Genomic DNA, 15000 nt, shown 5'->3' on the forward strand with positions numbered 1-15000 from the left:
AAAATGTAATCATTCTTATTTCTCACACACACACACACACACACACACACACACACACACACACACACACACACACACACACACACACGCACACACACACACACATTCTTGTATTGTTACCTTCTTGAGACCTGAGAAAAATGCCTACCTCTTTAGGACCAGCCTTTCTACATATATAAAGAAGTGTATTTAGAAGAAAAACTCAAAATGTTGGCAGTTTTTTGAAAAGAGTCATAATTTTACTTGCTAAAAGTTACAATTTTATAAGAAAACTTTAAAATGTTGGCAATATTATAATAATAATCAGAACTTTACTTGGCAAAATTACGACAAAAGTCATCGTTTCACTCAAAAAATTACACTATTTTACAAGAACAACAACAAAATTGGCATTATTGTGATAAAAGTCAGAATTCGATATGACAAATGTCACCATTTTGCATTAAAAACTAATCATTTTACAATAAAAAAGTAATCATTCTTATTTATCACACACACGCACGCACGCACGCACACACACACACACACACACACACACACACACACACACACACACACACACACACACACACACACACACCCTTGTATTTCTTACCTTCTTGAGACCTGAGAAAAATGCCTCCCTCTTTAGAACCAGCCTTTCTAGATATATAAAGAAGTGTATTTACAACATTAATAATATATACATACTATGCACATATAAAAAAGCTTGTTGTGAAAAATGAGTTGGAATTTCACAAGAAAAAAGTCACAATTTCACAAGAAAAAGTTAGAATGTTGGCAGTATTATAATACAAGTCGTCATTTTACTCAACGCAAGTCCAAATTGGCAATATTATGATAAAAGTTGGAATTTTACTCAATAACAGTCGCAATTTTAGAAGAAAAGCTCAAAATGTTAGCAATTTTTTGAAAAGAGTCGTCATTTTACACGACAAAAGTCACAATTTTATAAGGAAACTTTGAAATGTTGACAATGTTATCATAATAATTGGAACTTTACTTGGTCAAATGTACACTATTTTACAAGAACAACAACAAAATTGGCAATATTGTGATAAAAGTCAGAATTTTATATGACAAATGTCACCATTTTGCATTAAAAAATAATCATTTTACAATAAAAAAGTAATCATTGTTATTTCTTTCTCTCACACACACACACACACACGCACACACACACACACACACACACACACACACACACACACACACACACACACACACACACACACACACACACTTATATTTGTTACCTTCTTGAGAGCTGAGAAAAAAGTTGACCTCTTTAGGACCAGCCTTTCTAGATATATAAAGAAGTGTATTTACAACATTAATAATATATACATACTATGCACATATAAAAAAGCTTGTTGTAAAAAATGAGTTGGAATTTCACAAGAAAAAGTTAGAATGTTGGCAGTATTATAATAAAAGTCGTCATTTTGCTCAACACAAGTCAAAATGTTACAAGAAAACTGAACATTTGTGCAATATTATGATAAAAGTTGGAATTTTACTCAATAACAGTCACAATTTTACAAGAAAAGCTTAAAATGTTGGCAATTTTATGAAAAGAGTCGTCATTTTACTCGCTAAAAGTCACAATTTAATAAAAAAACTTTGAAATATTGACAATATTATAATAATGATCAGAACTTTACTCGGCAAAATGACGACAAAAGTCATAATTTCACTCCGAAAATGTCACTATTTTACAAGAACAACAAAAAAATGGTAAAAAGTAATAATTTTACAATAAAAAAAGTAATAATTTTACGAAGAAATAATGCAATATTACAGAAACAGAAAGAATATGAGAAATTCTTCCCAATTTTGTAAGAAAAAAAGTCGACACATTGTGACAAAAAGACTGCTTTTAGCTCATTTATTTACATTTTTTGTTTGTAATTGATTTTTAATCTTCATTATTTACTTCAAGTTATTACAGTATGTCTCTATATACATATTTATAAAACATGTTTTAATTAATTTTGACCAAAGGGGGTGCATTTCAATTTCTTCCACACACTTGTTATTTCATATGTTGACCAGAGGGGGAGCACTTTTAAAACCAACACACCATTTGAAAAAATCCCTCCTTTTTGGGACCACCAAAAGCGCTATATAAATATAATTCACTTCACTTCGCCTTCCTGTCGGTCGTTTTTTCTTAATAATGATCTGGCAGCAGCCAGCGTCATCTCACAAGACTCTCGGGTGCCGCGAACGTCAGCCAAGTGACGAAAGCGACGTCTTGGTGAAGACTGATGATCGCTCATTTTTAGGACGTTCTGAACTCCTGTTTCCACGCAGTATCACGCGGGACTTCCCGTCGATGGGGGACGGGTACAGGAAGCGGCACCAACTGGAGTGCTGAATTAATTAATTGCGTGAATAAATATAATAAAACTAAATATAAAATAACCTCCATTTGCGAACTTCAAGATGGAGCCAAATACTGTATGTCTCTTGGGACTAATATGGTTGTTAAAGTTAAGGATTGGGTGGTTTCTGATCCTTTGTGAGGGCACCTCCCTAATATGTTTGTTTGATATACGGTATTGTATAGCAGTATGTGTTGTGTTCAAAGTGTACAAACCTAAAACTAAAATATGGACTTTTGTCCAGCCTAGAACCCAATATTCATATTTACAGTGTTTCTTGGGAAGAAATTTGCTTCACTATACAAACTTTTCGATTTAAGAACCCTGTTGAAGAGCCAATTAAGTTTGTAAATCGAGGTTCCAATTTTGGCAATATTTTTTATAATTGTAGCAATATGGTTGTTAAAGTTAAGGATTTGGAGGTTTCTGATCGTTTGTGAGGGCACCTCCCTAATATGTTTGTTTGATATACAGTAATGTACAGCACTCTGTGTTGTGTTCAAAGTGTACAAACCTAAAACTAAAATATGGACTTTTGTCCAACCTGGAACCCAATATTCATATTTATAGTGTTTCTTAGGAAGAAATTTGCTTCACTATACAAACTTTTCGATTTAAGAACCCTGTTAAAGAGCCAATTAAGTTTGTAAATTGAGGTTCCAATTTTGGCAATATTTTTCTAATTGTAGCAATATGGTTGTTAAAGTTAAGGATTTGGAGGTTTCTGATCGTTTGTGAGGGCACCTCCCTATTATGTATGTTTGATGTACAGTATTGTATAGCACTCTGTGTTGTCGTCAAAGTGTACAAACCTGAAACTAAAATATGGACATATTTCCTGAGTTCATAAACATAATATACATTTTAAAAAACAGGGGAAAAAGATTTTGTGACGATAAAAAATGTCGATGTAATTGTAGTAGTATCGACTAGATACGCTCCTGTACTTGGTATCATTACAGTGTAGATCCACCCATGGCGTTTGTTTACATTGTGACGGCGGTGAGCTATTGTATCCTCCTACGGTGTGTAGTGAAGCATGTTTAGCTATTCCTCGTCCTCCAGTGATAATGCTACTTGTAAGAAACTTACTTTATTTAGGATTAGTGATTTAGAAGTAGCTAAAACACATTAGCCGCTAGCTAGCTAGCCATGTCTTAAAGCACCTCTTCCTGAGGGTGTTTCTGTCACGACGGGGTGGTCGCAGCTTGCTGCTAGGTTTGTTCCCCCGGGATGCAAACGGATCACTCTGGACAGGACTTGCAGGTAGGAACATGATTTAATCTTGAACAAAACTCAAAGAGGTACAAAAAACGGAAAAACAAGGCGAAGGAACACGGTGCCGGTCGCACTTGAAGCTAAATACTTAGCATGGACTAGAAGACAAGAGACGTGACGAGAGCATGAAGAGAACACTTAGCATAAACTATGGCCTGGAACACTCAGGGAACTGTGGCATGACACTAGCAAGACTTACTTGGCAAGGCATGAGACAAACAATGACGCCAGGGCGACTGACAGGCTTAAATAAATCTCTTGATTAGAGCCAGGTGAGCGTCCCGAACACCAGTGGCAGGTGAAAATCATAAGTAGCCGTGGCAACCAAATCCAACTCAGGTGTCAAACAGGAACTAAAAGAGTCCAAAACTAACAGAACATAACAAAAACATGACCCAGACTTCACCTTTATGTGTACTTTTGAAGTCAAAATGCGTCCGTTCTCCCTTTCCTGTCGTCTTGTAAGTACTCTGTGTGTGTGCGCTGCCGAACATGCTCCTCTGCTCCTGAAACCAGCAATGTCCCCACGCCCGTTAAAAAAATAAAATATGGCAAAGCGGTACTTTTCAAACAGAGTATAGTATCGTTTTTGATTCATTAGTACCGCGATGCTATACTAGCACCGGTATACTGTACGACCCTATAGCAGTATAGCAGTGGTCCTGCTGATTTAATTAAAAAAAAAAAAAATTTTTTTTTTTTTTTTTGTCATAAAGTAATACAATCATGTGTGCTTACAGACTGTATCCGTGCAGACTGTTTTGATTTATATTGATATATAATGTGTTTTTTATGTTGATTTAATTTAAAAAAAAATTATAATAATATATATATATTTTTTTTTTGTCATAAAGTAATACAATCATGTGTGCTTACAGACTGTATCCGTGCAGACTGTATTGATTTATATTGATATATAATGTATATATTGTGTTTTTTATGTTGATTTAATTAAAAAAATAATAATAATAATAATTTTTTTTTTTTTTTTATCATAAAGTAATACACTCATGTGTGTTTACAGACTGTATCCGTGCAGACTGTATTGATTTATATTGATATATAATGTATATATATATTGTGTTTTTTATGTTGATTTAATTTAAAAAAAAATATATATATATATATTTTTTTTTTGTCATAAAGTAATACAATCATGTGTGTTTACAGACTGTATCCGTGCAGACTGTATTGATTTATATTGATATATAATGTATATATATTGTGTTTTTTATGTTGATTTAATTAAAAAAAAAAAAAAAAAAAAAATTTATTTTTTTTGTCATAAAGTAATACAATCATGTGTGCTTACAGACTGTATCCGTGCAGACTGTTTTGATTTATATTGATATATAATGTGTTTTTTATGTTGATTTAATTTAAAAAAAAATTATAATAATATATATATATATTTTTTTTTGTCATAAAGTAATACAATCATGTGTGCTTACAGACTGTATCCGTGCAGACGGTATTGATTTATATTGATGTATAATGTATATATATTGTGTTTTTTATGTTGATTTAATTTTTAAAAAATAATAATATTTTTTTTTTTGTCATAAAGTAATACAATCATGTGTGTTTACAGACTGTATCCGTGCAGACTGTATTGATTTATATTGATATATAATGTATATATATTGTGTTTTTTATGTTCATTTAATTTTAAAAAAATAATTAAAAACATTTTTTTTTTGTTTTTTTTTTGTCATAAAGTAATACAATCATGTGTGCTTACAGACTGTATCCGTGCAGACTGTTTTGATTTATATTGATATATAATGTGTTTTTTATGTTGATTTAATAAAAAAAAAAATTATAATAATATATATATTTATTTTTTTTTGTCATAAAGTAATACAATCATGTGTGCTTACAGACTGTATCCGTGCAGACGGTATTGATTTATATTGATATATAATGTATATATTGTGTTTTTTATGTTGATTTAATTAAAAAAAAAAAATAATAATAATTTTTTTTTTTTTTTTTTTGTCATAAAGTAATACACTCATGTGTGTTTACAGACTGTATCCGTGCAGACTGTATTGATTTATATTTATATATAATGTATATATATTGTGTTTTTTATGTTGATTTAATTAAAAAAAAAAATAAAAAAAAATTATTATTATTTTTTTTTTTGTCATAAAGTAATACAATCATGTGTGCTTACAGACTGTATCCGTGCAGACTGTATTGATTTATATTGATATATAATGTATATATTGTGTTTTTTATGTTGATTTAATTAAAAAAATAATAATAATAATATTTTTTTTTTGTCATAAAGTAATACAATCATGTGTGCTTACAGACTGTATCCGTGCAGACTGTATTGATTTATATTGATATATAATGTGTATATATTGTGTTTTTTATGTTGATTTAATTTTTTAAAAAAAATTATTATTATTATTATTATTTTTTTTTGTCATAAAGTAATACAATCATGTGTGCTTACAGACTGTATCCGTGCAGACTTTTTTGATTTATATTGATATATAATGTATATATATTGTGTTTTTTATGTTGATTTAATTTTTAAAAAATAATAATAATGTTTTTTTTTTGTTGTTGTTTTTTTTTGTCATAAAGTAATACAATCATGTGTGTTTACAGACTGTATCTGTGCAGACTGTATTGATTTATATTGATATATAATGTATATATTGTGTTTTTATGTTGATTTAATTTGAAAAAAAAAAAAAAAAAAAATAGATAAATAAATAAATAAATTAAATTTCTTGTGCGGCCGGTCCACTGACCGGTACTGGGCCGCGGCCCGGTGGTTGGGGACCACTGCCCTATAGCACACTTTTCTCTCAATGGCTCTGAGCGGGTGGGGTCAGCATGCAGAGCTCTGCTTAAAAAAGTGACATAAACAAAATCTCCATCCCGACACACCTACAAAGTCAACAGCGCCTCTGCTGGCGGCAGCCAAGTACTGCACTTTGTTTGGACTTAGTTTGGACATCAACAATCCACGTAAGGATCCGCACCAAACTAAAAAGCCTTCTCTGTGCTGCCGCGCCACTAACCCAAACACTTGCGTGCGGAGTTTGAGTCCGCCGGTTGTCGGCGGGCATCGCGTCCGCCCGCGCCGCGTCCGTCAGCGTCTCGTCCGAGCCCCCGTCCGAGCGCCATATCGCTGACGGACGTTCCCAGCTCTCCTTTCCCCGGTGTCCGTCACCGCCCGTGTCTCCCTGAAGTCTGTTGACAGCTGCAGAGGGTGGTCTGCACTTGTGTCAGCCTCCATTACGCCAGCCACGGCGGGACGGGACGGCGAGCGCGGCGTGCCTGCTGTGCATAAATGCTCGTCCGCGCTCGATCGATCTGTTGCTAATAGCTTTTGAAAACTGACAGCCACGCGAGCGGAAGGACGCCAACAAAAAAAAAAACAACACAAAAAAACAAGAGGGTTTTTAAACAGGAACCCAGAAAGGGGGGCTTGCGGGAAGGGGCGGGGCTTATTTATCCACTTGCCACTCAGCAGCTTTCATGTTTGCATGTTTGTTCTCTTAATTTGCTGCTCGCCTCCCGTGACAAAGACGCACTATTTAATTAGCGCCCCCTCTGTTCTGCTCAGTGTTTTCGCTTTCCAGTGGAAGTGGGAAGCGTAGCCCCTCCCCCTTTTCCTCCTGGAGAGGACAAGTTCAGCTTTTAATAAACACGTAATAAGAAGGAAAACAGCTGGTAGAGGCCTGGCAGATGGCGTCCATCTTGGCATCTCCCGCCCGCAGATGGCTCATTATTCCAGCATTTGGTGATGCATATTGCCGCACGTTCGACTCCCCCCCCGGCCACACGTACAGGTGTTTACTACGCCGGAGACGTCCGTCACGTTTTGTCACGCCGCCGCTCCTTCCGGGACTCGACGCCGCCGTCCGCAAACGGGATCTTTAGGGGGAAAAGGATGGAGACTTTGTTTTTTTAGGGTTCGCATGTACCCTGTATAAAGGAACCTATTGAAATTGTAAAGTTGATTATTATTCCGCAGCTTTGCGCACTACTTTGCCCCCCTTAAAGGCCTACTGAAAGCCACTACTACCGACCACGCAGTCTGTTAGTTTATATATCAATGATGAAATCTTAACATTGCAACACATGCCAATACGGCCGGGTTAACTTATAAAGTTCAATTTTAAAATTCCCGCCACACTTCCGGTTGAAAAACTCCTTTGGATATGATTTATGCGTGTGACATCACAAAAGCAACGGAAGTGGTTGGACCCCATCGGACCCGATAGAAAAGCCTCTTGTATTCTTCGACAAAATTCCACATTATTCTGGACATCTGTGTTGGTGAATCTTTTGCAATTTGTTTAATGAACAATGGAGGCTGCAAAGAAGAAAGTTGTAGGTGGGATCGATCGGTGTCTTAGCGGCTAAGTACAATACTGTAATATCTGTGATATTTGCATTAGTGTACTGTGTCTTTAAGGGTTTGGGGAACGCGCATGCGCAAGTGAGTTGTCGGAGAACTTGTGTGTGTGAGCGTGAGTTTTGGCTAACAGCAGCTTGTGTATGTGTGTGCGTTACTTTTTGAACTACAACCAGTTACCGCTTTTTAATAAAGCGATTGAGCAGCGCTTCCTCGTCTGTGTGACTCCTTCTCCACTGCGGGGCATTACAATACTTACAGCAACACAACAAGGACTACTTACCCTGACGCCTAGCCGATGCTTGCCGCCAAACCCACGGATGAAGTCCTTCGTCGTGCCGTTGATCGCTGGAATGCAGGTGAGCACGGCTGTTGATGGGTTTCTATCTTCATTTGAGAACGATGCTACGCGCTAGCTCAGTAGCTAAGTGTGTCACCGATGTATTGTCTTGGAGATAAGTCACTTTAAATGTCCATTTCGCATGCTCGACTCTCATTTTCAAGAGGATATAGTATCCGAGGTGGTTTAAAATACAAATCTGTGATTCACAATAGAAAAAGGAGAGAGTACATAGTTCTGTGAGGTCTGGTTGCTAAGTTAGCTTCAATGGCGTCGTTAGCACAGCATTGTTAACCTTCGCCAGCCTGGAAATCATTAACCGTGTATTTACATGTCCACGGTTTAATAGTATTGTTGATTTTCTATCTATCCTTCCATTAAGGGGTTTATTTATTTTGTTTCTATCTTCATTTGAGAACGATGCTATCACGTTAGCTCAGTAGCTAAGTGTGTCACCGATGTATTGTCTTGGAGATAAAAGTCACTTTAAATGTCCATTTCGCGTGCTCAACTCTCATTTTCAAGAGGATATAGTATCCGAGGTGGTTTAAAATACAAATCCGTGATCCACAATATAAAAAGGAGAGTGTGGAATCCAATGAGCCAGCTTGTACCTAAGTTACGGTCAGAGCAAAAAAAGATACGTCCATCACTGCCTCTCAAGTCATTCACTGTAACGTTCCTCATCTACAAATCTTTCATCCTCGCTGAAATTAATGGGGTAATCGTCACTTTCTCGGTCCGAATCTCTCTCGCTCCATTGTAAACAACGGGGAATTGTGAGGAATACTAGCTCCTGTGACGTCACGCTACTTCCGGTACAGGCAAGGCTTTTTTTTATCAGCGAGCAAAAGTTGCGAACTTTATCGTCGATTTTCTCTACTAAATCCTTTCAGCAAAAATATGGCAATATCGCGAAATGATCAAGTATGACACGTAGAATGGATCTGCTATTCCCGTTTAAATAAAAAAAAATCATTTCAGTAGGCCTTTAACATGCTTCAAAACTCACCAAATTGTATACACACATAGAAAAACTGGGACAGCACACTTTAGTAAAAAAACCAAAAAAAAACAAAAATCACAATTGCGCTCTAGCGCCCCCCTAGGAAAAAAAACAAAAACAAACTGCCTGTAACTCCCACTAGGAAGGTCGTAGAGACATGAAACAAAAACCTGTATGTAGGTCTCACTTAGACCTACAATTCATAATTTCACATCCTCGGGCAAAAACCAACAGGAAGTTGGCAATTTCCCCTTCAACAGAAAAAATGACTAAAAAACACTCATTTTTGCCTCTTTGAGCTGTAATTTGACCCCCTTAAAATACTTAAAAACTCACAAAAAATTTTTACACACATTGGGACTGGTGGAAATTGCGATCTAAAAAAAAAACTGATCCCCAAAACTCAAAATTGCGCTCTAGCACAATTTTTGAATAAAACAGAGACAAAACTGCTTCTCAGAGGAAAACACAGACAAAACTGCTTGTAACTTCCGGTAGGAACGTTTTAGAGACATGAAACAAAAACCTCTACATAGGTCTCACTTAGACCTACATTTCATAGATTGAAATCCTTCAGCAAAAATCAACAGGAAGTTTGATATCCCCACTTAAAAAACAATTTTTTTTAAAAAAGCGGTCACCAAACATCAAACATTATCTCCTCCGAGCGCGTTTGTCGTTTTGGCTTCAAACTACTACAGGAGAGAGATTGAACCCTTCTGATTAAAAGTTGGCGAAAGCGTTTTAATAAGTGCTACGGTTTTGATTTTACGAGCCTTCAAAGAAAAGAACCACTGTGCCGCAGCACCTAGGAAAAAAACACAGACACAACTTCCTCTAACTCCCAGTAGGAATATCGTAGAGACATGCAACAAAAACCTGTATGTAGGTCTCACTTAGACCTACAATTCATAATTTCACATCCTCGGGCAAAAACCAACAGGAAGTTGGCAATTTCCCCTTCAACACAAAAAATGACTAAAAAACACTCATTTTTGCCTCTTTGAGCTGTAATTTGACCCCTTTAAAATACTTCAAAACTCACCAAAAATGTTTACACACATTGGGACTGGTGGAAATTGCGATCTAAAAAAAAAACTGATCCCCAAAACTCAAAATTGCGCTCTAGCACAATTTTTGAATAAAACAGAGACAAAACTGCTTCTCAGAGGAAAACACAGACAAAACTGCTTGTAACTTCCGGTAGGAACGTTTTAGAGACATGAAACAAAAACCTCTACATAGGTCTCACTTAGACCTACATTTCATAGATTGAAATCCTTCAGCAAAAATCAACAGGAAGTTTGATATCCCCACTTAAAAAACAATTCTTTTTAAAAAAGCGGTCACCAAACATCAAACATTATCTCCTCCGAGCGCGTTTGTCGTTTTGGCTTCAAACTACTACAGGAGAGAGATTGAACCCTTCTGATTAAAAGTTGGCGAAAGCGTTTTAATAAGTGCTACGGTTTTGATTTTACGAGCCTTCAAAGAAAAGAACCACTGTGCCGCAGCACCTAGGAAAAAAACACAGACACAACTTCCTCTAACTCCCAGTAGGAATATCGTAGAGACATGAAACAAAAACCTGTATGTAGGTCTCACTTAGACCTACAATTCATAATTTCACATCCTCGGGCAAAAACCAACAGGAAGTTGGCAATTTCCCCTTCAACACAAAAAATGACTAAAAAACACTCATTTTTGCCTCTTTGAGCTGTAATTTGACCCCTTTAAAATACTTCAAAACTCACCAAAATTTTTACACACATTGGGACTGGTGGAAATTGCGATCTAAAAAAAAAAAACGAACCCCAAAACTCAAAATTGCGCTCTGTTTTGAATAAAACAGAGACAAAACTTCTTGTCAGAGGAAAACACAGACAAAACTGCTTTTAACTTCCGGTAGGAACGTCTTAGAGACATGAAACAAAAACCTCTACATAGGTCTCACTTAGACCTACATTTCATAGATTGAAATCCTTCAGCAAAAATCAACAGGAAGTTTGATATCCCCACTTCAAAACAATTTTTTTTTAAAAAAGCGGTCACCAAACATCAAACATTATCTCCTCCGAGCGCGTTTGTCGTTTTGGCTTCAAACTACTACAGGAGAGAGATTGAACCCTTCTGATTAAAAGTTGGCGAAAGCGTTTTAATAAGTGCTACGGTTTTGATTTTACGAGCCTTCAAAGAAAAGAACCACCGTGCCGCAGCACCTAGGAAAAAAACACAGACACAACTTCCTCTAACTCCCAGTACGAATATCGTAGAGACATGCAACAAAAACCTCTAAGTAGGTCTCACTTAGACCTACAATTCATAATTTCACATCCTCGGGCAAAAACCAACAGGAAGTTGGCAATTTCCCCTTCAACACAAAAAATTACTAAAAAACACTCATTTTTGCCTCTTTGAGCTGTAATTTGACCCCTTTAAAATACTTCAAAACTCACCAAAAATGTTTACACACATTGGGACTGGTGGAAATTGCGATCTGAAAAAAAAAACGAACCCCAAAACTCAAAATTGCGCTCTGTTTTGAATAAAACAGAGACAAAACTGCTTCTCAGAGGAAAACACAGACAAAACTGCTTGTAACTTCCGGTAGGAACGTCTTAGAGACATGAAACAAAAACCTCTACATAGGTCTCACTTAGACCTACATTTCATAGATTGAAATCCTTCAGCAAAAATCAACAGGAAGTTTGATATCCCCACTTAAAAAACAATTTTTTTTTAAAAAGCGGTCACCAAACATCAAACATTATCTCCTCCGAGCGCGTTTGTCGTTTTGGCTTCAAACTACTACAGGAGAGAGATTGAACCCTTCTGATTAAAAGTTGGCGAAAGCGTTTTAATAAGTGCTACGGTTTTGATTTTACAAGCCTTCAAAGAAAAGAACCACCGTGCCGCAGCACCTAGGAAAAAAACACAGACACAACTTCCTCTAACTCCCAGTACGAATATCGTAGAGACATGCAACAAAAACCTCTAAGTAGGTCTCACTTAGACCTACAATTCATAATTTCACATCCTCGGGCAAAAACCAACAGGAAGTTGGCAATTTCCCCTTCAACACAAAAAATGACTAAAAAACACTAATTTTTGCCTCTTTGAGCTGTAATTTGACCCCCTTAAAATACTTCAAAACTCACCAAAATGTTTTACACACATTGGGACTGGTGGAAATTGCGATCTAAAAAAAAAACGAACCCCAAAACTCAAAATTGCGCTCTGTTTTGAATAAAACAGAGACAAAACTGCTTCTCAGAGGAAAACACAAGACAAAACTGCTTGTAACTTCCGGTAGGAACGTCTTAGAGACATGAAACAAAAACCTCTACGTAGGTCTCACTTAGACCTACATTTCATAGATTGAAATCCTTCAGCAAAAATTAACAGGAAGTTTGATATCCCCACTTCAAAACATTTTTTTTTTTAAAAAGCGGTCACCAAACATCAAACATTATCTCCTCCGAACGCGTTTGTCGTTTTGGCTTCAAACTACTACAGGAGAGAGATTGAACCCTTCTGATTAAAAGTTGGCGAAAGCGTTTTAATAAGTGCTACGGTTTTGATTTTACGAGCCTTCAAAGAAAAGAACCACCGTGCCGCAGCACCTAGGAAAAAAACACAGACACAACTTCCTCTAACTCCCAGTACGAATATCGTAGAGACATGAAACAAAAACCTCTATGCAGGTCTCACTCAGGACTACCACTGGACAAAAGTATTGGGACACCTAGGACTAGCACCAGCCAAAATGCGGACCCGACCAACGCTGCTTGCAGCTTTAATTTTTGTTTGTTTTGGTTTGCAGGTGCAGTTTTTCCAAAGATTTGTCACAATTCCCCTGTGGTCGCACCAGAACTAAATCCTCCTAGGTCACAGGTGTCCAACTCCAGATCATTTTGAACGGCCCGTAAAAGCCTGGAGATACAAAACCCGGAACCAGTGAAGTTGTCACGTTGTGTAAATGGTACAAACCCCGTTTCCATATGAGTTGGGAAATTGTGTTAGATGTAAATATAAACGGAATACAATTATTTGCAAATTATTTTCAACTTATATTCAGTTGAATAGACTGCAAAGACATATTTCATGTTCAAAGTGGTAAACTTTGTTGTCTTTTGCAAATTTTAGCTCATTTTGGAATTTGACACCTGCAAGATGTTTCAAAAAAGCTGGCACAAGTGGCAAAAAAGACGGAGAAAGTTGAGGAAATGCTCATCAAACACTTATTTGGAACATCCCACAGGTGAACGGGCTAATTGGGAACAGGTGGGTGCCATGATTGGGTATAAAAGCCGCTTCCATGAAACAAGGATGGGGCGAGGGTCACCACTTTGTCAACAAATGCGTGAGCAAATTGTTGAACAGTTTAAGAACAACATTTCTCAACCAGCTATTGCAAGGAATTTAGGGATTTCACCATCTACACTCCGTAATATCATCAAAAGGTTCAGAGAATCTGGATAAAAACACTGCACGTAAGCCATGATATTACGGACCTTGGATCCCTCAGACGGAACTGCATCAAAAAGCGACATCGGTGTGTAAAGGATATCACCACATGGGCTCAGGAACACTTCAAAAAACCACTGTCAGTAACTACAGTCGGTCGCTACATCTGTAAGTGCAAGTTAAAACTCTACTATGCAAATTTATCAACAACACCCAGAAACGCTGCCGGCTTCGCTGGGCCTGAGCTCATCTAAGATGGACTGATGCAAAGTGGAAAAGTGTTCTGTGGTCTGACGAGTCCACATTTCAAATTGTTTTTGGAAACTGTGGACGTCGTGTCCTCCGGACCAAAGAGGAAAAGAACCATCCGGATTGTTATAGGCGCAAAGTGTAAAAGGCAGCATGTGTGATGGTATGGGGGTGTATTAGTGCCCAAGACATGGGTAACTTACACATCTGTGAAGGCACCATTAATGCTGAAAGGTACATACAGCTTTTGGAGCAACATATGTTGCCATCCAAGCAACGTTATCATGGACGCCCCTGCTTATTTCAGCAATACAATGCCAAGCCACGTGCAATATGATGGCAGTCACACATAAGAGATATGTGTGGACTGCAATATGATGGCAGTCACACATAAGAGATATGTGCACACTGCAATATGATGGCAGTCACACATAAGAGATACGTGTAGACTGCAATATGACACCAGTCACACATAAGAGATACGTGTAGACTGCAATATGATGGCAGTCACACATAAGAGATATGTGTAGACTGTAATATGATGGCAGTCACACATAAGAGATATGTGTGGACTGCAATATGATGGCAGTCACACATAAGAGATATGTGTGGACTGCAATATGATGGCAGTCACACATAAGAGATACGTGTAGACTGCAATATGACACCAGTCACACATAAGAGATACGTGTAGACTGCAATATGATGGCAGTCACACATAAGAGATACGTGTAGACTGCAATATGACACCAGTCACACATAAGAGATACGTGTAGACTGCAATATGATGGCAGTCACACATAAGAGATACGTGTAGACTGCAATATGATGGCAGTCACACATAAGAGATACGTGTAGACTGCAATATGATGGCAGTCACTCATAA

This window comes from Entelurus aequoreus, linkage group LG07 (genome assembly GCF_033978785.1).
Source record: "Entelurus aequoreus isolate RoL-2023_Sb linkage group LG07, RoL_Eaeq_v1.1, whole genome shotgun sequence".
Lineage (NCBI taxonomy): Eukaryota > Metazoa > Chordata > Actinopteri > Syngnathiformes > Syngnathidae > Entelurus > Entelurus aequoreus.